Genomic DNA, 26,588 nt, shown 5'->3' with positions numbered 1-26,588 from the left:
ATGGGGCTGGCTCTTGACATACTATTTCAAAGCACTGTCATTCTGGGTTAAGAAAGAGAATCAGTTTGCTTACCAAAGCCCTGAATAGTGATAGCCTATGGTAAACAGTGTCGGATTCATGATCTTTGAAGAAGATGCAGCTTTGGGACCAGGGACCAGGCTTGATCACTCAAGAGCTTTTGTGTAGCAGAGTTTTATTAAAGTATAAAAAGGCACAGAGAAAGCTTCTGACATAGACACCAGAAGGGGGACTGAGAGTGCCCCCTCACTAGTCTATGCAAGGGAGTTATATACTTTTTAATTCGTTATTACAGTAAATCAAAAGAGTGTCTCCAGGTTGTAAAGAGCTTACTAGACCCACGCTCATAATTTACATTTTGAGAGAACAGGATTAGCCAGGTTTTCAGGAAGGAGAAACTGTCCTCAAGCAGGATGCATTGTTGTTATAGTACAGAATTTAAACTGAGTTGTTTGTTGTGTAATCATCAGTTCTGGGCTTAAAGAAAAAAGACTTTTATGTGACTACGAAATGTAGAGGAAAAAAAAGACGTTTGTCCTTTCCTTCTCCTTGAGAATTCCAGATCCCTGTCTCCTCCTGGAGAACCCCAGAACCCTCTCTCCTCCTCAGGGACCCCGGACTTCTTATCAACCTGCCTAGGAACTGACTTTCTCAGTAGCAAATAGGAAGTTAGCTCCCCTGAAGAAATTTTTTAAAAATAGAAACATTCTGTAAAAAAAAAAAAAAAAAAGTGGGGGGTTGCGGTATTCTTCAGCGTTATGGAAGTGTTCCCCACTTTGATGTCATGCCAGGTCAGAGGTGAGCAGAGGTGTCTGACCCGGCAGAGGATGATGAGAGGATTAGGAGAAGGGGGCCTCCTGGCTGGTGGGAAGCTGAGGCATCACAGGAAAACTGGCTGTTGTAAGAGGGGAAGGAGGAGCATCGGGTGGAACCGGACGCGTACAAGAAGCAGACGTGATGAGCTGCTGGGAGGATGAGGTTACTGTCCGTATATACACGAGCACTGCAGATCCGTGTGAAGAGAGATTCAGTTCTTAGCACCCAGACTGTGGTCTCTACACATTTCCCATGGGAGGAAGCTAGAATTCCTTGTGGAACTAGCTGATTCCAGGTCTGGGACAGAAGCCTTGGCATCTCATCCTGCCAGAAAAGGCTAGTGGAATGTTGTTTGACGGTAACAAGAGACAATTCAAACAGCATTCCACTAGTTCAAGATGGAAATGTTTCAGCACAAAAAGAATTATGACTACAATGAACTGAAACATATGAAATAGATAAAACCTGTGTTTATACTATAATCAAAAACAAACTCATTTAACTCTCACAATCCCTCCATGAGGCAGGTGCTATTTGCAGTGGGCAGAATGTACTGCCATCCCACACCCAAGGTGCCTGTGCCCTCCCAGCCTTTAGAATTTGTAAATATGTCATTCCATGGCAAAGGGGGCACTGCAGATGTATTTAAGGTTACAGATCTTCGCTTGTGAGACTCGCCTAGATGACTCCGATGGACCCAGTCTAATCGCGTGAGCCCTTGAGCAGACGGTTCTGTCCAGCTGAAGCTGGAAGCGATGCAGCAAAATTAGAAACCAGAGATTTCCGAAGGGGAAAGGATTTGAAATATCATCGCTAGTCTGGATAACCAGTTGCTCAGTCGTGTCCAGCTCTTTGTGATCCCATGGACTGTAGCCCACCAGGCTCCTCCATCCATGGAATTTTCCAGGCAAGAGTACTGGAGTGGGTTGCCATTGACTTCTCCGGGGGATCTTCCCGACCCGGGGATTGAACCCAGGTTTCCCGCATTTCAGGCGGACAGTTTACCATCTGAGCCACCAGGGAAGCCTCCGTCTGAATATGGAAGATGCAGTAGGCCAGGAAGGGAGGCAGCCTTTCCGATCCTGCTGAAAGCCAGCAAGGAGGCAGGGACCGCAGTCCTTGAACCTCAAGAAACTGAGTGCAGCCAACAACCCAAGTGACCTGTGAACTGATTCATCCTCAGACCTCCCAGAAGGGGACACATCTCTGAGGACCCCTTGATTTGGGGCTTGTGAGACTCTAAGCTGTACCATACCCCAACGTCTGGCCTGCAGAACTAGGAATAATAAATGAGTATTGTTTTAAACTGATAAAACTGTGATGATTCATGTTGGAAATAGGAAAATAACCCCCTATTATCATCCCCATTTTACAGATAAGGAAACTGAAGCAAAATCGCTTTAAGTAACTTCAGTGTATGAGGGTTCAGATATAGGTAGTTGGATTCCAGAACCTGTTCTGTGTTCTCAACCACTATACTGTGATGCCTCTCAAAAGGAAGATGACGTCTTTGTAATTATTCTAAGGCAGGAAGAGATACTCAACTAGCTCTGCTGTTATGAGGGGGGACACTTTTAAAGATGACGGAAATGCCTTTTAAAGATGACTGCCTGGAGAAGGAAATGGCAACCCACTCCAGTGTCCTTGCCTGGAGAATCCCAGGGACGGGGGAGCCTGGTGGGCTGCCGTCTATGGGGTCACACAGAGTTGGACACGACTGAAGTGACTTAGCAGCAGTAGCAGCAGCCTGGTAAACATGGCACTACCTTTGGCCATTAGACTGTCTCATAGCCAGTCATATATGCTAGGAAGAGAGCAAAATATGCCAACCACCTCAGAGCCCTGCTTTGCACCCACTGAGCTTACGGGTCACGGAGACACACATTAGCAAGGAAGAGAAAGGAACAGTTCGTAACAGTTTTTTCTGTGCATCTACCAAACAATATGAACTGCTGTGTCTTCATAGGGAAATGAAGTGAAGTGGTAGTCACACAGTGGTGTCCAGCTCTTTGCGACCCCATGGACTGTAGCCTGCCAGGCTCCTCTGTCCATGGGATTCTCCAGTCAAGGACACTGGAGTGGGTTGCCATTATCTTTGTAGTGAAAGTGAAGTCGCTCAGTCGTGTCCGACTCTTTGCCACCCCATGGACTGTAGCCCACCAGGCTCCTCCCTCCATGGGATTCTCCAAGCAAGAGTACTGGAGTGGGTTGCCATTTCCTTCTCCAGGGGATCTTCCCGACCCAGGGATCGAACCCGGTCTCCTGCATTCCAGGCAGACGCTCTAACCTCTGAGCCACCAGGGAAGTGGTTTAACAAATCTAGAGCCTACCTTGGTATCTTCAGTTTTCTTGAAGAGATCTCTACTCTTTCCCATTCTATTGTTTTCCTCTATTTCTTTGCACTGATCACTGAGGAAGGCTTTCTTATCTCTCCTTGCTATTCTTTGGAACTCTACATTCAAATGGATATATCTTTCCTTTTCTCTTTTGGCCTTCACGTCTCTTCTTTTCTCAGCTATTTTTAAGATCTCCTCAGACAAGCATTTTACTTTTTGGATTTCTTTTTCCTGGGGATGGTTTTGATCACCGCCTCCTGTACAGTGTTACAAACCTCCATCCATAGTTCGTCAGGCACTCTCTCTCTCAGATCTCATTCCTTGAATCTATTTGTTACTTCCACTGTACAGTTGTAAGGGATTTGATTCAGGTCATACCTTACTGGTCTAGTGGTTTTCCCTACTTTCTTCAATTTAAGTCTGAATTTTGCAATAAGGAGCTCATGATCTGAGCTATAGGCAGCTCCTGGTCTTGTTTTTGCTGGCTGTATAGAGCGTCTCCATCTCAGCTGCAAAGAATATAATCTATCTAATTTCAGTATTAACGATCTGGTGATGACCATGTGTAGTCTTCTCTTGTGTTGCTGAAAGAGGGTGTTCGCTATGACAGTGCATTCTCTTGGCAAAAGTCTGTTAGCCTTTGCCCTGCTTCATTCTGTGCTCCAAGGCCAAACTTGCCTGTTACTCCAGGTGTCTCTTGACTTCCTACTTTTGCATTCCAGTCCCCTATGATGAAACAGACATCTCTTTTTGGTGTTAGTTCTAGAAGGTCTCATAGGTCTTCATAGAACCATTTAACTTCAGCTTCTTCAGCATTCCCTGGTGGCTCGGATGGTAAAGTGTCTGCCCACAATGTGGGAGACCTGGGTTTGATCCCTGGGTTGGGAAGATCCCCTGGAGAAGGAAATGGCAACCCACACCAGTACCCTTTCCTAGAAAATTCCATGGATGGGGGAGCCTGGTGGGCTACAGTCCATGGGGTCACAAAGGGTCAGACACGACTGAGCAACTTCACTTTCACTTTCTTTCTTCAGCATTACTGGTTGTGGCACAGACTTGGATTACTGTAATATTGAATGGTTTGCCTTGGAAACGAACAGAGATCATTCTGTTGTTTTTGAGATTGCACCCAAGTACTGCATTTTGGACTCTTGTTGACTCTGAGGGCTACTCCATTTCTTCTAAGGGATTCTTGCCCAGAGTAGTAGATATAATGGTCATCTGAATTAAATTCACCCATTCCAGTCCATTTTGGTTCACTGATTCCTAAAATGTCGATGTTCACTCTTGCCATCTCCTGTTTGACCACTTCCAATTTACCTTCATTCATGGACCTAACATTCCAGGTTCCTATGCAATATTGCTCTTTACAGCATTGGACTTTACTTCCATCAGCAGTCACATCCACAACTGGGCATTGTTTTCTCTTTGGCTCAGCCTTTTTATTCTTTCTGGAGCTGTTTCTCCACTCTTCTCCAGTAATGTATCAGGCACCTACTGACCTGGGGAGTTCATTTTTCAGTGTCATCTTTTTGCCTTTTCATACTGTTCATGGCATTCTCAAGGCAAGAATACTGAAGTGGTTTGCCATTCCCTTCTCCAGTGGACCACATTTTGTCAGAACTCTCTACAATGACCTATGCATCTTGGGTGGCCCTACATGGCATGACTCATAGTTTCATTGAGTTAGAAAAGGCTGTGATTCAAGTATTGTTTGGTTAGTTTTCTATAACTGTGGTTTTCATTCTGTCTGCCCTCTGGTGGATAAGGATAAAAGGCTTGTGGAAGCTTTCTGATGGGAGGGACTGGCTGTAGGGGAATCTGAGGCTTGCTCTGATGGGCAGGGCCATGCTCAGTACATTTTTAATCCAATTTTCTGTTGATAGGTGGGGCTATGTTCCCTACCTGTAGTTTGGCCTGAGGAGTAATGGTAGTAATAGTGACCTCCTTCAAAAGAACTTATGCCAGAACTGTTGTATTCAATGCCCCTGACCCCACCATAAGTCACTGTCAACCCACGCCTTTGCCAGAGATTCCTGGACACTCACAGGCAAGTCTGGCTTAGTCTCTTGTGGGGCACAATAAAGGACAGAAATGGTATGGACCTAACAGAAGCAGAACATATTAAGAAGAGGTGGCAACAATACACAGAAGAACTATACAAGAAAGATCTTAATGACCCAGATAACCATGATGGTGTGATCACTCACCTAGAGCCAGACATCCTGGAATGTGAAGTCAAGTGGGCCTTAGGTAGCATCATTACAAAAGTAGTAGAGTGGTGAAATTCCAGCTGAGCTATGTCAAATCCTAAAAGATGATGCTGTGAAAGTGTTGCACTCACTATGCCAGCAAATTTGGAAATCTCAGCAGTAGCCACAGGACTGAAAAAGGTCAGTTTTCATTCCAATTGCAAAGAAAGGCAATGCCAAAGAATGCTCAAACTACTGCACAATTGAACTTATCTCACACACTAGCAAAGTAATGCTCAAAATTCTGCAAGCCAGGCTTCAACAGAACATGAAACAAGAACTCCCAGATGTTCAGGCTGGATTTAGAAAAGGCAGAGGAATCAGAGATCAAATTGCCAACATATGTTGGATCTTAGAAAAAGCAAGAGATTTCCAGAAGAACATCTACTTTTGCTTCATTGACTATGCTAAAGCCTTTGACTGTGTGGATCACAACAAACTGGAAAATTCTTCAAGAGATGGGAATACCAGACTACCTGACCTGCCTCCTGAGAAGTCTGTATGCAGGTCAAGAAGAAACAGTTAGAACTGGACATGGAAAAAAGACTGGTTCCAAATCAGGATAGGAGTACATCAAGGCTGTCTACTGCCACCGTGCTTATTTAACTCATATCCAGAGTACATCATGAGAAACGCTGGACTGGATGAAGCACAAACTGGAATCAAGATTGCCAGGAGAAATATCAATAACCTCAGATATGCAGATGACACCACCCTTATAGCAGAAAGCAAAGATGAACTGAAGAACCTCTTGATGAAAGTGAAAGAGGAGACTGAAAAAACTGCCTTAAAACTCAACATTCAGAAAACTGAAATCATGGCATCCAGTCCCATCACTTTATGGCAAATAGATAGGGAAACAATGGAAAGAGTGAGAGACTTTATTTTCTTGGGCTCCAGAATCACTGCAGATGGTGACTGCAGTCATGAGATTAAAAAATATTTGCTCCTTGAAGAAAAGCTATGACCAACCTAGACAGAATATTAAGAAACAGATATTATTTTGCTGACAAAGGTCTGTCTAGTCAAAACTATGTTTTTTCCAGTAGTTATATATGGATGTGAGAGTTGGACCATAAAGGAGGCTGAGCAGCAAAGCAATGATGCTTTTCAACTGTGGTGTTGGAGAAGATTCTTGAGAGTCCCTTGGACTGCAGGGAGATCCAACCAGTCCATCCTAGAGGAAATCAGTCCTGAATATTCTTGAAAGAGCTGATGCTGAGGCTGAAACTCAAATACTTTGGCTACCTGATGCAAAGAAGTGACTCACTGGAAAAGACTCTGATTCTGGGAAAGATTGAAGGCAGGAGGAGAAGGCGACGACAGAGGATGAGATGGTTGGATGGCATCACCGACTCAATGGACATGAGTTTGAGTAAACTCCGGGAGATAGTGAAGGACAGGGAAGCCTGGCGTACTGCAATACATGGGGTCACAAAGAGTTGGACACGATTAAGTGACTGAACAGCAACAAACAACAAAATTTGCTTTACAGTGTTGTTTTGGTTTCCGCCATATATCAACATGAATCAGCCACAGGTACATATATGTTCCCTCCCTCTTGAGCCTCCCTCCTACCTCCCATCCCATCCTGCCCCTCTAGGTCATTGCAGACCACCGGGTTGAGCTCCCTATGTTATACAGCGACTTCCCATTTGCCATCCGTTTTACATGTGGTATTGCATGTATTTCAGTGCTTCTCTCTCAGTTCTTCCTGCCCTCTCCTGCTGCAGCCTGTGATCTTATAACCACTGTGTTGGTGATGGACAGAGAAGCCAGCCGTGCAAAAGTCCATTGGGTCGCAAAGAGTCAGACACTACTGAGGGACTGAACTGAACTGAACTGAACTGAGAGCCTGCCTCTCCTAAAAGACCAATGGATAAAAATTTATAGTAATATATAACATTTGTTAGTTGCACAGTTAATTAGCATCATTCTAAGTTTCATTTGCCTGACATCCTGGGAGTAGTGAAATCAAGTTTTATCGTGACACTGATTTTCCAGGGAGAAACTGAGGCACAGACAGGTTAGGCGGCTGCCCTCTGTGGACACAGGTAAAGAGATACCATACAAACCCCTTTCTTCCTACTCAAAAACAGGTACCATCTCAGGAACTTTCCGCTACATAGCTATATATGCAAAGGCTAATTCATTAGGGGAAGCCACAGGCACCAGAGATCAAATTGCCAACATCCGCTGGATCATGGAGAAAGCAAGAGAGTTTCAGAAAAACATCTATTTCTGCTTCATTGACTATGCCAAAGCCTTTGACTGTGTGGATCACAATAAACTGTGGAACATTCTGAAAGAGATGGGAATCCCAGACCACCTGACCTGCCTCTTGAGAAACCTGTATGCAGGTCAGGAAGCAACAGTCAGAACTGGACATGGAACAACAGACTGGTTCCAAATAGGAAAAGGGGTACGTCAAGGTTGTATATTGTCACCTTGCTTATTTAACTTATATGCAGAGTACATCATGAGGAACGCTGGGCTGGAAGAAGCACAAGCTGGAATCAAGATTGCCGGGAGAAATATCAATAACCTCAGATATGCAGATGATACCACCCTTATGGCAGAAAGTGAAGAGGAACTCAAAGGCCTCTTGATGAAAGTGAAAGAGGAGAGTGAAAAGGTTGGCTTGAAGCTCAACATTCAGAAAACAAAGATCATGGCATCTGATCCCATCACTTCATGGGAAATAGATGGAAAAACAGTGGAAACAGTGTCAGACTTTGTTTTTTTGGGCTCCAAAATCACTGCAGATGCTGATTGCAGCCATGAAATTAAAAGACGCTTGCTCCTTGGAAGGAAAGTTATGACCAACCTTGATAGTATATTAAAAAGCAGAGACATTACTTTGCCAACCAAGGTCCGTCTAGTCAAGGCAATGGTTTTTCCCGTGGTCATGTATGGATGTGAGAGTTGGACTGTGAAGAAAGCTGATCGCCGAAGAATCGATGCTTTTGAACTGTGGTGTTGGAGAAGACTCTTGAGAGTCCCTTATACTGCAAGGAGATCCAACCAGTCCATTCTAAAGGAGATCAATCCTGGATGTTCATTGGAGGGACTGATGCTGAAGCTGAAACTCCAATACTTTGGCCACCTCATGCGACGAGTTGACTCACTGGAAAAGACTCTGATGCTGGGAAAGGTTGGGGGCGGGAGGAGAAGGGGACGATAGAGAATGAGATGGCTGGATGGCATCACTGACTCTGTGGACATGAGTTTGAGTGTACTCCGGGAGTTGGTGATGGACAGGGAGGCCTGGCGTGCTGTGATTCATGGGGTCGCGGAGAGTCGGACACGACTGAGCGACTGAACTGAACTGAACTGAACTGTCCAGTAGAAGGAGCACTGACCCTAAATTTGGTGACCCTTGTTCAAAGTCAGCTCTAAACCAGTTTCTTACCACAGAAAGGAGCCTCATCTCTATGAGCCTCAGTTTCTCCGGCATAATGGGAATAAGATCTTACATGCTTCATGGGTGATTGTTAAGAATAAAATAAGATACTATGACATATCTTGAGATCTGTGACTTGCCAAACACATGTTGGTTTTATTATTATAATTTTTGCTCAACTTAAAATTGAATAATATACATACTAGTTATAAAATCCTATGTGTGGGGGCTTTTATTGTTACTTATGAAAGGCAACAGAGATATGCATGCCCAAATAATAATCTCAAAATTACACTGATTTGATTCAGGGACTCATGATATGTGCTTTTGTGGTTTTAATATGCTTTCCTTATTTGAGTCCTGCTTTGATTTATAAAGATATGAAAATCAGCTTGTGTTTGTTTGCTCCACAGCCAAACCTGAGATTAAAAGTCTCTTTCAAAAATAAATAAATAAATAAAAGTCTCTTTCAGATCATCCCCACATTTCTTAAGCCCCACAAATAAGTTAATTGAGATTGACCGCTAAGTCTTCCTACAGGCGGGTCTGTGCTCTCTGGGGCTGGGAGGTCCATGATGTGCATTCCTAGGTTAGCCTTGCCCTTAACAACCACAGGTATCCCATTCCTCTTTTATCTCTAGGTGATGTTGGGAGTTCCTGATTGGCCTCCTTCCTTGAAAAGAATGGCTCAGACGGTAAAGGATCTGCCTGCAACGCAGGAGATCTGGGTTCCATCCCTGGGTTGGGAAGATCCCCTGGCCAAGAGAATGGCTACCCACTCCAGTATTCTTGCCTGGGAAATCCTATGGACAGAGGAGCCTGACAGGCTACAGTCCATGGGGTTGCAAAGAGTCAGATGCTACTGAACGACTAACACTTTCACTTTTCACCTTAAAGATTCGAACTTTGCCTTAGCCTTTTCTTCCAACTTGCACCTGCTTAAAAGGGAGTGGAAGGTAGAAACAGATCACTTTTGTTAATGCTGCTTTGGGGCTTCCCTGGTAGTTCAGTTGTAAAGAATCTGTCTGCCAATGCTGGGGTCTCCGGTTCGATCCCTGGGTCAGGTAGATCCCCAGAAAGAAATGGCAACCTACTCTAGTACGCTTGCCTGGGAAATCCCATGGACAGAGGAACCTGGTGGGCTACAGTCCATGGGGTTACAAAATAGTCAGAGACAACTGAGTGACTGAACAACAAAAATGACAGCAACTAATGCTGCGCCATGACCCCCTGGATCGAGGGATGCTCTCTTTTGGGTACATCTTTTGTTTCCTTTAACATCATCTCCTTAGCAGATGAAAAGGGCAGGGGCCCAAAGCTTCCTTGTGTATTTAGGTTAGGACAATGCTGGAACAAGTGCAATTAAATAGATGAAATAAGGCAGCAAGCCAACTCTACTGTGAGACTTTATGTTAAAATAATAATGATAAAACCTCACTGTATGTAATAGATCCATGCCTGACAACTTATGCAGCAAATCAATTCGTGAAAATGGATTCCAATTTTAAAGGCAACAGGACACTTTCTGTTCAGAATAATCTCAAGATTAATGTTCCTGAAGTGAGAATGGTCATGTCAGTTAGCTGTTTTGTAAATTAGGATTTTTGTATAATGGAACATTATGTTTGTGCATTTATAATTAATGCGTATATAATTTAAGTGTGGGCTTCCCTGATGGCTCAGCGGTAGAATCTACCTCTTAATGCAGGAAATAGGAGTTCAATCCCTGGATCAGGAAGATCCCCTGGTGGGTGGAATGGCAACCCATTCCAGTATTCTTGCCTGCGAAATCCCATGGAGAGAGAAGCCTGGCGGGCTACAGTCCATGAAGTTGTAAAAGAGTCAGATATGACTAAGCAACTAAGCAACAAGAATTTAAGCACACATGGAAATGGTATAATGGAACACTACAGAATTTGGCTCCATGAGACCTAGGTTTGAGTGTGGCCTTCCCATTATGACTTGGGCAAATTGCTTAACATCTCTGATTCTCTCTCATTTGTCATGTTGATAAGCTAAAGATAGCACAGTTGAAGAAATGAATATGATATAAGTAGATAAACTGGAAAACAAGCACATGCTGATGTGATTTTTCTTCTTAATGCATTCAGAAACAGGTCTTGCAAGCCTGGAGGGGATACCAGAGGCATCATCCTTGAAATTACAACTGTGGAGAAGGCAATGGCAAGCCACTCCAGTACTCTTGCCTAGAAAATCCCATGGATGAAGGAGCCTGGTAGGCTGCAGTCCATGGGGTCGCTAAGGGTCGGATATAACTGAGCGACTTCACTTTCACTTTTCACTTTCACACATTGGAGAAGGAAATGGCAACCCACTCCAGTGTTCTTGCCTGGAGAATCCCAGGGACGGGGGAGCCTGGTGGGCTGCCGTCTATGGGGTCACACAGAGTCGGACACGACTGAAGTGACTTAGCAGTAGCAGCAGCAACAGGAGTGTTTTAAATATTGTTCTGAATGCAAACAGAGGCAGAATTTTCAGTAATTCAGGATTTAATTGGTTCTAATAAAGACAGAGGCCTTACCCTTCAGCTCACGCCATGGACACTTCATGCCATGAGTCTTCGTAAAGCGAGGCTCGGCATCTACCCAGACTTAACTCAGAGGAGCCTGCAAAACCTGGAGTGTTTGTGGTGGGCGGCACTGAAACTAGCACCGAAGAGACTTCCCACACTCAGGGTCCCTCCTGCTCGGAGTCCATTGTGCTTCTTTAGGCCTTTCAATTACCATTTTGAACACAGCATCTTTGGAAAGTTACTTTGCTTTGTTTGGTTGTTCAGGAGCTCACAAATGGCCCCAACTGTGGGAAATAAAAAACAAATGAGGAAAAGGAAGTCTTTTACAGAGAAACACTTGTTCTGACTGTAGATTAGGCTCAGGACAAAGCAAGCAGAAAGAGGCAAGCTTTTCAAGAGCACATCGACTTTGAAACTTCAGGAAGGTCAGGGCAGGCTTGTTGGCCGGAAAGGCTCTTTTATGCCATTAATATAACAGCTTCTGTGAACACAAATATTTTAGCATCTTGGCTAAGTTAACTGGAACTTTTTAAAGGAAATAAATGGCATTCAAAGAATCTAGTATGGCTTTCCAAATACAGTGGAGATAAAGCAATGCCCAAAATTCCTCCATCACACTTCTCTGAAATTTTTCTACCATAAACTAGAAGCAAAGATTGTCTGCATGTCAAGCTCACCCCCATGGCAAGTCATCCTGGCACAAAAGTCATGATACCACCCTTTTCCTCTCACTCAAAAACCATCTCCACCAAAGTGATGTATAGTACTGGTATTTATAAGAACAACCATGGTCTGACTAAATTTATTTCTAAAAGTAAGTAATTTTTTAGACTATAGCCAAAAGCCTGCCTATTGTTTAATGGAGAACCAACTAAAGGCTTTCTTATTAGGGATAAGACAAGAATATCACTGTTTTTACTGCTATTTAACAGTATGCTATAAGTATCCACCAATGCAATTAGCTAAGATAAAGCAATTTGTATTATAAGAATTGTAAGGAAAAAGGTAAACTGATCTCTATTTGTATATAGTGTAATTATGTATCTGAAAATTTCCAAGGAGTGAATGGAGCTACTTTAAAAGATAGGAAAATTAGTAAAGTAACAAGTTATAAATTTAACAAACAAACATTAATAGCCTACATGTATAGCTCACCTTACCCACCCCCCAAACAGAAAACAGTGAAAATGTATAATGAAAAAGAACACATTTTGGTTAGCACATATATATATAAAGTTTAAAAGTGTTCAAAGCCTATTTGTGGAAAACTAAAACACTACTGAAAAAATAGTAGATTTGAACAAAAGAAAAAAGACAAACTATATTATTTGATAGAAAGACTCTATCATTAAGAAATTAGTTCTCCCTTAATTATCCTATACTTTTAACATAATCTAAATTTAAAATGCTATCGTTTTGTCAGATGCAATAAGTTGATTATAAATTAATTTAGAAAAGCAGCAAGCAAGAATAGCCAGGAAAATCCTGGGGAAAAGAAAAAAAAAAACCTTAGAGAGGGCTTAGCTTTTCCAAATAATTAAAATGTATATAAAGAAAATATTGAATCACTATTTACACACCAGGAAGTAACATGGTGCTGTAGGTCAATTATGCATGCTAAGTCATTTCAGTCGTGTCTGACTCTTTGTGACCCTAAGGACTGTAGTCCACCAGTCTCCTCTGTCCATGGGTTTCTCCAGGCAAGAACACTGGAGTGGGTTGCCATGCCCTCCTCCAGCAGATCTTCTCCACCCAGGGATCGAACCCAGGTCTCCTGTGGCTCCTGCGTTGCAGACGGATTCTTTACCGCTGAGCCACTGGGGAAGCCCCATAGGTCAATTATACTTCAGAAACAAAGAAAGGAATTCGTAGAAAAGTAGGTCGTACTTGTGGTTACAGGAGGCAGGTGGTGGGAAGAGGGGGAACTGGATGAAGGTACAAAACAGGTCTCGCCTTGTCCTGTGTGTGCTCAGTCGCTCAGTCGTGTCTGGCTCTGTGCGACCCCATGGCCTGTCGCCCACCAGGCTCCTCTGTCCACGGGATTCTCCAGGCAAGAACACTGGAGTGGGTTGCCATTTCTTCCTCCAGGGAATCTTCCCGACCCAGGGATCAAACCCACGTCTCCTGCAGCTCCTGCATTGGCAGGCAGATTCTTTGCCACTGAGCTACCTGGGAAGCCTAAGAAAAAAGGTACAAACTTCCAATTATAAGATAAATAAGTACTAGGGAGGTAATGTTCAACGCAACAAATATAATTAATACTTCTATATGTTATACATGAAATTTGTTGAGAGTAAATCCTAAGAGTTCTTATCACGGAGAAAAATGTATTTCCTATTTCTTTAGCTTTGTATCTAGATGAGATGATAGATGTTCACTAAACTCTTTCTGATAATCACTGCATGACTTCCATGAAGTGGAATCATTATACTGTACATCTTAGACTTACACAGTGATTTATGTCAGTTATGTCTCCAGAAACTGGAAGGAAAAAAAATACGAAGGCTCTATAATTAAAACATTTTGATGTTGATGCAGGAAGACAGATACACCAATGGAACGAAAGCGAAAAGCCAGAAATATACTACTTGCATATGTAAATTTAGTATAGAGTAAAAGTGGCTACTCAGATCCATGGGGAAGTGGTAGTCTTCTAAAAATTATCATTGAAATAAATGGAGAGCCATGTGGAAAAAAAATAAAACTGGACTCATTCCTCACATAATATACTAGGAGAAATTCCAAATGGATTAGAGATAAAAATGTAAGAAAAAGAAGCATTTAAATTCCATTTTTGAAAAATGTGTAATCACCAAAACCTGGAAATGTAAAACTATGATTTAACATCGAGAAGCATTCAGGGAAAAGATTGACATATTCAACTACATGAAAATAAAATAAAAACTTTTGCGTGACAAAAAAAAAAGGTTTCCATGAACAAAATAAAAACAAATGACAAAGTTGACAACATTGGGAATTTATATCATGCTTCCAAAATAAACAGAAAAAAAGGACTATCTAACCCATAGAAGAATGAGCTGATAGTTTTAACAAGAAAAGAAGTGCATGTGTGCTCCTGAGGGTAAGGTGGGCATGCTCCTGAGGGTAGGTTGGGGTCTTGTGGACAGGGCACTAGAACAGTGACGGGGGGCGGGGGCATCTGGCTGGATGTAGGGTCCTGCAAGCCAGGAACAAAAACCTTCACCCCCTCCTCCAGGCCTCCCCCAGGGGTACCATCAGGGATGTCCCCTTAGCTCGGGATGGGAGAACTGAGGCGGGAAAGTGCTGCTGTGGCTCTGGCCTTTCTCGGAGACAGTGGAGCAAACAGTTCTTAAACATGTGAAAGGACGCTCAACCTCACTTGTAATAAGAGAAAGGAAAATCCTAAATAACACTGAGCTGCCATTTCTCATCTATTAGATTGGCCAAAAATTTTACTGCATGCTCTGTTGGTAAGGCTGTGAGAGGGTAGTCATTCTTGTATATAACCATAGAAATGCCAAGTGATCAAACTTATGGGCATGGAAATATAGGTAGTGTTTCATAAAATCATAAGCACTTTTCCTTTGAGCTGCTGCTGCGCTGCTAAGTCACTTTAGTCATGTCCAACTCTGTGTGACCCCATAGACGGAAGCCCACCAGGCTCCCCCGTCCCTGGGATTCTCCAGGCAAGGACACTGGAGTGGGTTACCATTTCCTTCTCCAATGCGTGAAAGTGAAAAGAGAAAGTGAAGTTGCTCAGTCACGTCCAACCCTTAGCAACCCCACGGACTGCAGCTTACCAGGCTCCTCCATCCATGGGATTTTCCAGGCAAGAGTACTGGAGTGGCTTGCCATTGCCTTCTCCGTCCTTTGAGCTAGCAATCCCAATTTTGGGGTCGCAAATATATGTTAGCAAAACTATGAAAACACACAGGCACAAGGCTCTTTATTGCATGCTCATTTTAAGAGCAAAAATAGGAAACATCTTAAATGAACGTCAGTAGAGGACTGGTTGGATTAATTATAATACATCTACCCTTGGAAGATTATTTCTGCACTGTTGTGGCATGGTCTTCATGATATAAAGCAGCAACATTATTGACCTTTTGAGTCAGATGGCTCTTTGTTGCGAGCGGCTGACTTCAGGTGGCCGCAGCCTGCAGCAGCTTGAGGCAGGGCTTTGGTCCCCGGCCAAAGATGAGGTTGGGCTGCGGCAGTCAGAGCGCTGCATCCTAGCCACTAGATCAAGAGTCAGTGACAAGGCCCTCACCCTTTGGCTTTGCTGAAAAGAATTCCCACAAAGAAAGTGGTGAGCAAGTATTTTTTAGGAGGAAAAAGTGTACAGTACATGTGGACAGACACACGGGCGGACTCAGAGTCACGCCCTCGTGACAGTTTAAGTGACTTAATGGGGCATTTCTTCCAGGTTTCCCCTGGCCAGCCATTCTGACTTGCCTGGTTCAGAGTACATATCTGGTATGTCTCAGGGTCCTCCCACGTGTGCACCCATGTCTCTTAGCCAAGGTGGGTTCCACTAAAGAGGCCTAGCTTGGCATAAGTTAGCATCACTACCCTTGGACCTGCAAGGAGCCCTTCTGTGCTTGTGTAGCTGGGGAGGTTTCCTGACTGTGAGAATTAGAAGTGTGTGGGCCATTATATTCTGTCTGGGCAGCCCCCTCTCTCAGCCGTCCTGCTATTGCTGTTTCGGGGTTTCAGTCCATAGGGAACCAGCCTCTAATCCCTTCACCCTGCTGCGGAGGGGCCCGTCTGCCTCCTGTCTCAGGGCTAGCCTATGCATTACAGAAGGCTGCTCAGCTTCCCTGCCCTCTACCCGCCAGGTTCTAGGAAAACCCCTCCCCCCAGGTTCTGACAACCAAAACCATCTGCAGACACTGAGAAATGACCCTGGGAGACAAAGTCCTCCTTGCTGGGAACTACTGATAAAATGTTAGGTGAAATAGCTTGTTGAGGGCGAGTGTATGCAATATGTTTATACTGATGAAGTAGATGGATAAAATAGAACATTACTGGAAAAAAATGGTTGCTTGTAGGAGAAGGGAATACAAGAAAAGGAAAAATAATGAAGCTAAGCTTGATTATAACTTTTCTGTAAATTTAGCACTGGTAATTTTACATATAAAATGAAATTAAATGTTAAAAAAGCAAGTCAAAAATTTGAAAGTAAATGGAAGCAAACAAATTTATATGTGTATCTAGTTGGAAGCATGTATGCCCAGGGTACACTATTCTACATGACTCTACACGTACTAATTTGACTATATATTCCTAGTGGAGTAAATCTAAAGGACAAAAAGAACTGCAAAAGAATATTAGATCAATTGGAATGACCATAATTGTAATTATAATAGCAATATTGGTGTTATTCAGACACTGTGGCACGTATTTCAGATAAGTGAATATTCAGACAGGTGAATAAGTATGATGATGTCATTGAGCATGAGAAATGTCATCACGGGAGAAAGAAGATACACATGTAAAAAGAACAAGATTATGTAAAAACCTTGACAGGCACCTTAATATTGTTTTGATTTTTTTTTTATTGAAGTATAATTGACTTACACTATTGTATTAACTTCGGGTGTACACATAGTATCTCAGTATTTTTATACATTACAAAATGACCACCACAGTAAGTCTACTTCCAACTTGTCAGCATGAAAAGTTGCTATAATATTGTTAACTCTATTCCCTTTGCATTACATCACATTACACCCTGGTGACTTATTTTGTTACTGGAAGTTTGTACCTCTTAATCCCCATAACTTATTTCCTTTAAATCCTCTTTTCTCCTCTCTGGCAACCACCAATTTATTCTCTGTTTCTGTGAGTCTGTTTCTGTTTTGTTATGGTTGGTTTTTGTGTGTTTATATTTGTTCTGTTTGTTTTTTCTGTTTTGTAATGTTTTTCAGATGCCACATCTAAATGAACTTGTATGGTATTATTCTTTCTCTGAGTTATTTCATTTAGTATAATATTCTTTATGGCTATCCATATTGTCACAAAGGGCAAGATTTCATTATTTTTTTATAGCTGAGTAGTATTCCATTAAAACAATCAGTATCTGTATATATATATATATATGTATGTGTGTATATATATATGGTTGCTTCCATATCTTGGCTATAGTAAATAATGCTGCAATGAGCATAAGAGAACATATGACTTTTTAAGTTAGTGTTCTTGTTTTCTTCAGAAAAATACCAAGAATTGTTGGGTCATATAGCAGTTCTATTTTTAATTTTTTTAGGAACCTGCATACTGTTTCCATAGCAACTGCATCAGTTTACATTCCTACTAATAGTGTGTGAGGATTTCATTTTCTCAACCTCATCACCAATGTTTGCTATTTGTGGTCTTTTTGATAAGTCATTCTGACAGGTGTGAGGTGATATCTCACTGTGGTTTATTTGCATTTTCCTGACGATTAGTGATGTTGAGCACCTTTTCAGGTGTCTGTGGGCCTACTGTATGTCTTCTTTGGAGTGTGTCTGTTCAGGTCCTCTGCTCAGTTTTTAATCAGATTGGGTTTTTGATGTTGAGTGGTATGAGTTCTTTGTATATTTTGCATATTAACCCCTTATGAGATATATCATTTGCAAATATCTTCTCCCATCCTGTAGGTTGTCTTTTTGTTTTGTTGATAGTTTCCATCACTACACAAATGTTTTTCAGTTTGGTGCAGTCCAATTTGTTTAGAGTTTTTCTTTTTTTGGTTTTCATTCCTGTAGTCTAAGGAGACATATACAAAAAAATATATTGCTAAGCCCAGTGTCAAAGGGTATTTTGCCTATGTTTTCTTCTAAGAGTTTTATGGTTTCAGGTTTTACATTTAAGTCTTTAATCCTTCTGAGCTTATTTTTTATATGGTATGAGAAAATATCAATAATTCAGTTTGATTGATTTGCATATAGCTGTCCAGTTTTGCCAACACCATTTACTGAAGAGGTTGACCTTTCCCTATTGTACAGTCTTGCCTCCTTTGTCATAGATTAATGGACCATATAAGCATAGATTTATTTCTGGATTCTCTGTTTTGTTCCATTGATCTCTCTGTCTCTGTTTTGATGAGGTGCCATACCTCATTGATTAGTGTAGTTTTGTAGAATAGTTTGAAGTCAGAAAATATGATGCCTGCAGCTTTGTTCTTTCTTCTCAAGATTGTCTTGGCTATCTGTACAAATTTTAGAAGTATTTGTTTCAGTTCTGTGAAAAATGCCAATTATATAGGGATTGCATTTGAATTTGTAGATTGACGTGGGTAATATGGTCATTTTGACAATATTAATTCTTTCAATCCAATAAGATGATTTGTTTTTCCATCTTTTTATGTCATCTTCAACTTCCTTTGTCAGTGTCTTATAATTTTCTGAGTACAGGCCTTTTACCTCCTTAGTTAGATTTATTCCTAATCATTTTATTCTTTTTGATACAATTGTAAATTGGATTGTTTTCTTACATTCTTTTTCTGATAGTTCATTGTTTATAGAAATGCAGGTTTATTTACATTAATTTTGTATCTGAAACTTTACTGGATTTAGTATCATATCACGTGTAAACAGTGACACTTCTTTTCCAATCTGAGGTATTTAATTTCTTGTCTGATTTCTGTGGCTAAGATTTCTAAGATGTAAAAGGATTTCCAATTTTGAAAGTGGCAAGAGTGGGCATCCTTGTCTTGCTCCTCATCTCAGAGGAAATGCTCTCACGTTTTCACCATTTATTATGATACTGTCTGTAAGTTTGTCCAAGATAGTCTTTATTTTGTTGAGGTGTGCTTCCTCTATACTCACTTTGTTGACCTTTTTTATAATTTATGTTTAATTTTGTCAGAAGCCTTTTCTGCATCTACTGAGATGATCATATGATTTTTATTCTTCAATTTGTTAATGTGGTAGATCACACTGACTGATTTGTGGTTATTGAACCACCATCCTTCCATTCTTGGGATAAATCTAACTTGATCATGGTGTATGATCTTTTTAATTTATTGTTGAATTCATTTTGCTCATTTTATTGAAGATTTTTGCATCCTTGTTCACCAGTGATATTGGCCTGTAATTTTCTTTTTGAGGGGTGTCTTTGTCTGGTTTTGGTACCAGGGTTCTGCTGGCCTCATAGAATGAATTCAGTAACATTCCTTCCTTTTCAATTTTTTGGAATATTTTGAGAAGCATAGATACTGACTCTTGAAATGTAGAGTTCTGTGATGCCATCTGGCCCTACACTTTCGTTTGTTGGCAGTTTTTTCAATACTGACTCAGTTTTACTGCTGATAGTTGATCTGTTCATATTTTCTATCTTCCGATACAGTCTTAGAAGACTTTAAGTTTCTAGGAATTTATGTATTTCCTCTACGTTGTCCATTTTACTGACACAAAATTTGTTGTAGTAATCTCTTATGATCCTCTGTATTTCTGTGGCATGAGTTGTAACATCCCTTTCATTTTGAATTTTATTTATTTGGGCCCTCTCCCGTATTTTCTTGATTAGTCTGGTCAAAGGTTTTTCTTGCTTCTTGAGGTAGACTTATATCATTATATACTTCCCTCTTAGAATTGCTTTGGCTGTGTCCCAGATGTGCTGGATCATTGTGTTTCCATTTTCCTTTGTCTCCAGGCATTTTTAAATTTCCTCTTTGATTTCTTCAGTGACCATTGGTTGTTGAGAAGCATACTGTTTCAACTCCACATGTTTGTGTTTTTTTGCAATTTGTTTCTTGTGGTTGATTTCTAGTATCATACAGTAGTGGTTGTAAAGGATGCTTGATATGGTTTCAGTGTTCTTAAACTTGTTGAGACTTATTTTCTAGCCTAGTGTGTGATCCATTGGATAAGGAAATGGCAACCCACTCCAGTGTTCTTGCCTGGAGAATCCCAGGGACGGGGGAGCCTGGTGGGCTTCAGTCTATGGGGTCACACAGAGTCGGACACGACTGAAGTGACTTAGCAGCAGCAGCAGCAGTGTGTGACCTGTCCTGGAGAATATTCCATGTGCACGCGAAAAGACTGTGTATTCTGCTGCTTTTGAGTGGAATGTTCTATATATATATAGAGAGAGAGATTGATATATATAATATTAAGTTCATCTGGTCAATTAAGTTCATCTGGTTAATGTGTCATTTAAAGTCAATGTTTCCTTACTGCTTTTATGTCTGGATGATCTATCCATTGATTTAAGTGGAGTGTTAAAGTCTCCTACTATTCTCTCCCTTAATGTTTGTTAATATTTGCTATATGTATTTATGTGCTTAATCGGCTTCCCTGGTGACTCAGTGGTGAAGAATCCACCTGAAAATTTAGGAGATGTGGATTCAGTCCCTGGGTTGAGAAGATTCCTTGGAGAAGGAAGTGGCAACCCACTCCAGTATTCTGGCTGGGAAATCCAATGGACAGAGGGACTCTAGTCCATGGGGTTACAAAAGAGTCAGTCACAATTTAGCAACTAAACAATAGCAACATCATGTTGGATAAATACCTGTTTGCATTTATTATCTTTTTTTGGATTGATTCCCTTAACATTATGTACTGTCTTTCTTTGTATCTTGTTGCAGTCTTTGTTTTGAAGTTTATTTTGTCTAAGTACTACTACTCCAGCTTTCTTTTGATTTCCGTTTGCATGGTGTGCCTTTTTCCATTCTGTCACTTTCAGTGTGTATGTATTTCTGGATAAGAAATGAGTCTCTTGTAAGCAGCATGTGTGTAGGTCTTGTCTTATTTTATCCATGCAGTCACTCTATGTCTTTTGTAGGAGTGTTTAGTCTATTTTCATTTAATTATTGATAAACATGTACTTATTGCCATTTTGTTAATGGTGTTTTTTATCGTTTTTGTAGTTCTCATTCCTTTTCTTCCCTTGCAATCTTCCCTTGTGATTTGATGACCATCTTTAGTGTTTATTTGGATTCTTTCTCTTTATTATTATTTTTGTGTGTGTGTTTATTTTAGGCCTTTGATTTGTGGTTACCGTGAGATTTATATACAACATCTTTATGAGTGGGTATTGATTTTAAGTTCATTATTTCTTAAGCTTGAATGCATTTTAACAGACTTACATTTTTTGCTCCCACATTTTTGACAACACATTGTACATCATTTTATTCTATGTATTACTTATCTACTTATTATAGATAAAGACGATTTATTACTTTTGTCTTTTCACCTTCCTACTGAGCTTTATAAGTGTTTTGATCCACTACCTTTCCTATATTTTGCATTTCCCAGTGAGGTTTTTCCAGTCATAGCTTTTTTTTTTTTTTTAAGTTTCTATTTGTGGCCTTTTCTTTTCCACTTAGAAAAACCCTTTCAACATTTCTTATAAAGTTGTCTTCAGTTCAGTTCAGTTCACTTCAGTCGCTCAGTCATGTCTGACTCTTTGCGACCCCATGAATCACAGCACGCCAGGCCTCCCTGTCCATCACCAACTCCCGGAGTTCACTCAAACTCATGTCCATCAAGTCGGTGATGCCATCCAGCCATCTCATTCTCTGTCGTCCCCGTCTCCTCTCACCCTCAATCCCTCCCAGCATCAGACACTTTTCCAGTGAGTCAACTCATCGCACGAGGTGGCCAAAGTATTGGAGTTTCAGCTTCAGCATCAATCCTTTCAATGAACACCCAGGATTGATCTCCTTTAGAATGGACTGGTTGGATCTCTTTGCAATCCAAGGGACTCTCAAAGTCTTCTCCAGCACCACAGTTCAAAAGCATCAATACTTCGGCACTCAGCTTTCTTCACAGTCCAACTCTCACATCCATACATGACCACGGGAAAAACCATAGCCTTGACTAGACGGACCTTTGTTGGCAAAGTAATATCTCTGCTTTTTAATATGCTATCTAGGTTGGTCATAACTTTCCTTCCAAGGAGTAAGTGTCTTTTAATTTCATCGCTGCAATCAGCATTTGCAGTGATTTTGGAGCCCAAAATTAAAGTCTGACACTGTTTCCTCATCTATTTCCCATGAAGTGATGGGACCTGATGCCATGATCTTCGTTTTCTGAATGTTGAGCTTCAAGCCAAACTTTTCACTCTCCTCCTTCACTTTCATCAAGAGGCTTTTTAGTTCTTCTTCACTTTCTGCCATAAGGGTGGTGTTATCTGCATATCTGAGGTTATTGATATTTCTCCCAGCAATCTTGATTCCAGCTTGTGCTTCTTCCAGCCCAGTGTTCCTCATGATGTACTCTGCATAGAAGTTAAATAAGCAGGGTGACAATGTACAAACTTGACGTACTCCTTTTCCTATTTGGAACCAGTCTGTTGTTCCATGTCCAGTTCTAACTGTTGCTTCCTGACCTGCATACAGGTTTCTCAAGAGGCAGGTCAGGTGGTCTGGTATTCCCATCTCTTTCAGAATTTTCCACAGTTTATTGTGATCCACACAGTCAAAGGCTTTGGCACAGTCAATAAAGCAGAAATAGATGTTTTTCTGGAACTCTCTTGCTTTCTCCATGATACAGCAGATGTTGGGAATTTGATCTCTGGTGCCTGTACCTTTTCTAAAACCTGCTTGAACATCTGGGAGTTCACGGTTCACATATTGCTGAAGCCTGGCTTGGAGAATTTTTAGCATGACTTTACTAGATGAGTGCAATTGTCTTAGTGGTGATGAACTCCTTTAGCTTATGATTGTCTTTTAAAACTTTCCTTCAATTCTGAATGATACCTTACCAGATAGATTATTTTGGGTGGTAGATTTTTTCTCCATCTCAGCACTTGAATATATCCTAACATTTACTTCTGGCCTGCAAATTTTCTGCTAAAAAGTCACCTGATAGTGTTATTAGAGTCTTCTTGTTTATAACTAGTTGCTTTTCTCTTGCTGCTTTTAAGAGTCCCTCTTTATATTTAATTTTGGTACTTTAATTATAATATGTCTTGCTGTGGACTCTCTGTGCTTCCTGCACATGGATGTCTGTTTCCCTTCCAAGATTAGGAAAGTTTTCAGCTAGTATATCTTCAAATATACCATCTTCCCCCTTTCTCTCTCTGTTCTCAGATGGGACCTTTAGTGTGTTTATTAGTGTGTTTTATGTTGCCCCAGGGGTCTGTTAAAGTATCCTCTTTTTTTTAACTCTTTTTTTGTTGTTGTTTTTTCTGTTCAGCTTGGAATCTCCACTGCTCTTTCTTCCAGTTCCGTGATCCTTTCCTCCACATCACCTAATCTACTGTTGATTCCTTCTGTAGTATTTTTTTCCTTCAGTTATTGTATTCCTCAGCTGTTTGGTGGTTCTTTATATTTTCTAAATCTTCGTTAAACTTCTCACTCTGCTCATCCATTTTATTTTCCCAAGCTCATTAAACATCTTTATGATTGTCGTCTTAAACTCGATGGTGGAAGATCGCTCCTCTCCACTTTGCTTAGTTCTTCTGGGGTTTGGTCTTGTTCTTTCATCTAGGGAATATTCTCCATCTCCTTGTTTTCTATATTTTCTGTATTTGTTTCATGTGTTCGGTAGTTCAGTTGTGTTTCTCAACCTTGGAAACGTCGCATTGGGCAGGAGAGGGCCCTTGCAGCCCAGCCGCACACTAGCCTCTTGTTACGAGGGCTGTGTGTTCTAGCGATGCCTCCTGTGTGGGTTGCACGGGCTCTTTTGTTGTGACAGTCAGCTACTGTGGGTGTGCTGGCAGGCAGGCTGGCTGTCATCCTTGGTAGCTGCCAGGCCCTGCCACATGCAGTGGCCGACGGCCCACTGTGGACCAGGTTGGATCCCAGAGTAGCTGGCCACATGGCTCAGGGTGGGGGTGGGGGAATGGGCCTGGGCTGTGCCAGTCCACTCATGGACAGAGTTGTTAACAGCATAGTTTTGAATTGGTAGTGTCAATGTGAACTCATGATATAATTATTAGAATTGCATTGCTGACTCTGCTGAAAAATACCAAAGCTGACAGCAATAAGCATTCCTAGCACCAGATCATGGTTTCTAAATGCCACTTCTAACTAAAAAGAAACCAACACTTCTTGAAGTTATAGATAAATCAATAATGGAGCAGGGATATATATAAGATGACTGAAAAAATTACCAGTAGCAGTTACTGGAAAGCAAGAAAACTATCAAAGACTGCTTGGGTAGTGTCAAAACATCACAAGAGCCCACTTAAGAAAGCACCGTGTGTGCATCAATATAGTCCTTTTCTACATGAAGTGTGTATACATGTGTGCATGCTAAGTCACTTCTGTCATGTCCTAGCTCTGTGCAATCCCACGGACTGTAGCCCACCAGGCTCCTCTTTCCATGGAATTCACCAAGCAGGAATGCTGGAGTGGGTTGCCATGCCAGCCTCCAGGGGGTCTTCCCAACCCAGGGATCAAACCTGCATCTCCTGCATTGCAGGCAGATTCCTTACTGCTGAGTCACCGAGAAAGCCCTTACGTGAAGTGTACTTCAAAGTAACCAAATAATTAAACAGAACTTTCTTATTAGAACTATTCTAGCTAATAATTGAGGAAGAAATCATAGAATTAAAATGGTGCTGTTTTGCACTTTAACGAATTAGCATCGCTTCATGATCAGAGTGGCCAATATCACAGAATAAGATGAGAACCAGACATTATGTATCTCTAGATGGAAATACACAGTTTCACCCATGAGGGGCTTTTGTCAAAAAAAAAAAAAAAGGGAAGAAGGAAATTAAATGGGAATTTTATTAAGTCTTCTGTATAAAACTGCCAATATAAGAAATACAGGGGACAGAGGAACATGTAAAACAAAACTATAGGGATACAATAAGCAAAATTCAGACTGTGGGAACAAAATAAGAAAGAGCTCAGCTTTTTGATTAATAGCAACAGCAACATGAAAACTGCAAGGGAGACGTGGGGGGAGAAGCTATAGATTAAGAGATGACTGATGGAGACACCAATCAGGTACAGTGCGTGTGCCTTATTTGCACATCTTGGTTAAAAGAAACTATGAAAATATATATTCACAAGTACGCAAGCATATATACCTCATTAAAAAACAATTACAGAAGTATGAACACCAACTGAATATTTAAAGACATTAAGGAGTTGTTGTTTTCTCTGTTTAGATGCAATAGTGGTATTATGAGTGTGTGTGATATGTGTGTGTTTACTTTGACTCCCTGTCTTTCAGAGATGTACACGGAAATTACATGATGGCTAGGATGTGTTTCAAAATAATACAAGGGAGTAGATGGGAAAAATGAAGGAGCATAAAGATAAAGCAAGATTAGTCATGAACTGATCATTGCCACAGCTGAGTGATGAATCCTCAAGGGTTCATCAAGCTATAACTTTTATAAAATTCTCCTGAAAAGTTTGGAAACAAAGTACTTTCCAGAAAGGAACAACTTGGGACCCCGCTCCAGCTACCATTAGCTTTCGCACCGCGCTCTTCGGTAGACCTCTGTCCCAAGGAGAAGCGCCTCTGCTCGCTCCTCTTTTTCCTTTGCCTCTTCCTTGCTGCTTATCCTGCCGTTGCGTCCACATCGAGTCCACCATAGAGCAGGAAGAGTACATAACCAGAATGTAAGCTAATGGGAACTTAACAAACCGAGGTCACCTTGGGATGTCCTACACTGAGCCTCCGATAATCTTCCGAACTATCGTCCTCCTGGGGTTGTCTCATCTGTTCAATTAATAGTGAGAATGTTGATCCTCACAGTTTATATTCCTGTTCATGTGAACTGCTGGTTTATTGTCAATCTCTAATTACAGCGCGCTTTCGTAAGAATCTCCCTACCTATTAAAACGACTGAAGGATCCAAGGACACAGAGGGAAGAGAGAGGGAGGGGCCTCTTATCAGTGAGTACATTGGCAACGGTCATCACTCTTGTCTTCTTTTAACTATAGGTATTTATCAAAGTGCTGGATAATAATGATAATGGCCCAGAATTCTCTCAGCCAAATTACGATGTGACCATTTCCGAGGATGTGCTTCCCGATACAGAAATCCTGCAGATTGAAGCCACAGACAGAGACGAGAAGCACAAGCTGAGCTACACCGTCCACAGCAGCATAGACTCCGTCAGCATGAGGAAGTTCCGCATAGACCCCAGCACAGGCGTCCTCTACACGGCCGAGAGGCTGGACCACGAAGTGCAAGACAAGCACATCCTGCACATAATGGTAGGACCAGACTGCTTAACGCTTTCCTAGCAGAAGCATCTTCTTAAGCCACACGCCTTAGCCGCCAGGCAGGGAGGGCCCTTGAATTTTGTAAGTAGTAGTAAATTTGATCTTTTCACAGCAGGGTTGCCTTC

The 26,588-nt window shown here is 41.4% G+C and overlaps 1 pseudogene; it reads left to right on the top strand.

Annotated features, from left to right (window-relative positions):
- Nucleotides 1-26,588, top strand: part of LOC148773933 (protocadherin Fat 3-like) — a 173,696-nt pseudogene that overhangs the window by 20,773 nt on the left and 126,335 nt on the right.

Source organism: Moschus berezovskii, chromosome 25 (assembly GCF_049115385.1).
Source record: "Moschus berezovskii isolate FMDL1 chromosome 25, NW_MosBer_1.0, whole genome shotgun sequence".
NCBI classification, from domain to species: Eukaryota; Metazoa; Chordata; class Mammalia; order Artiodactyla; family Moschidae; genus Moschus; species Moschus berezovskii.
Note: the sequence above shows the minus strand (reverse complement) of the source record. Positions and strands in the feature narration are given on the sequence as shown.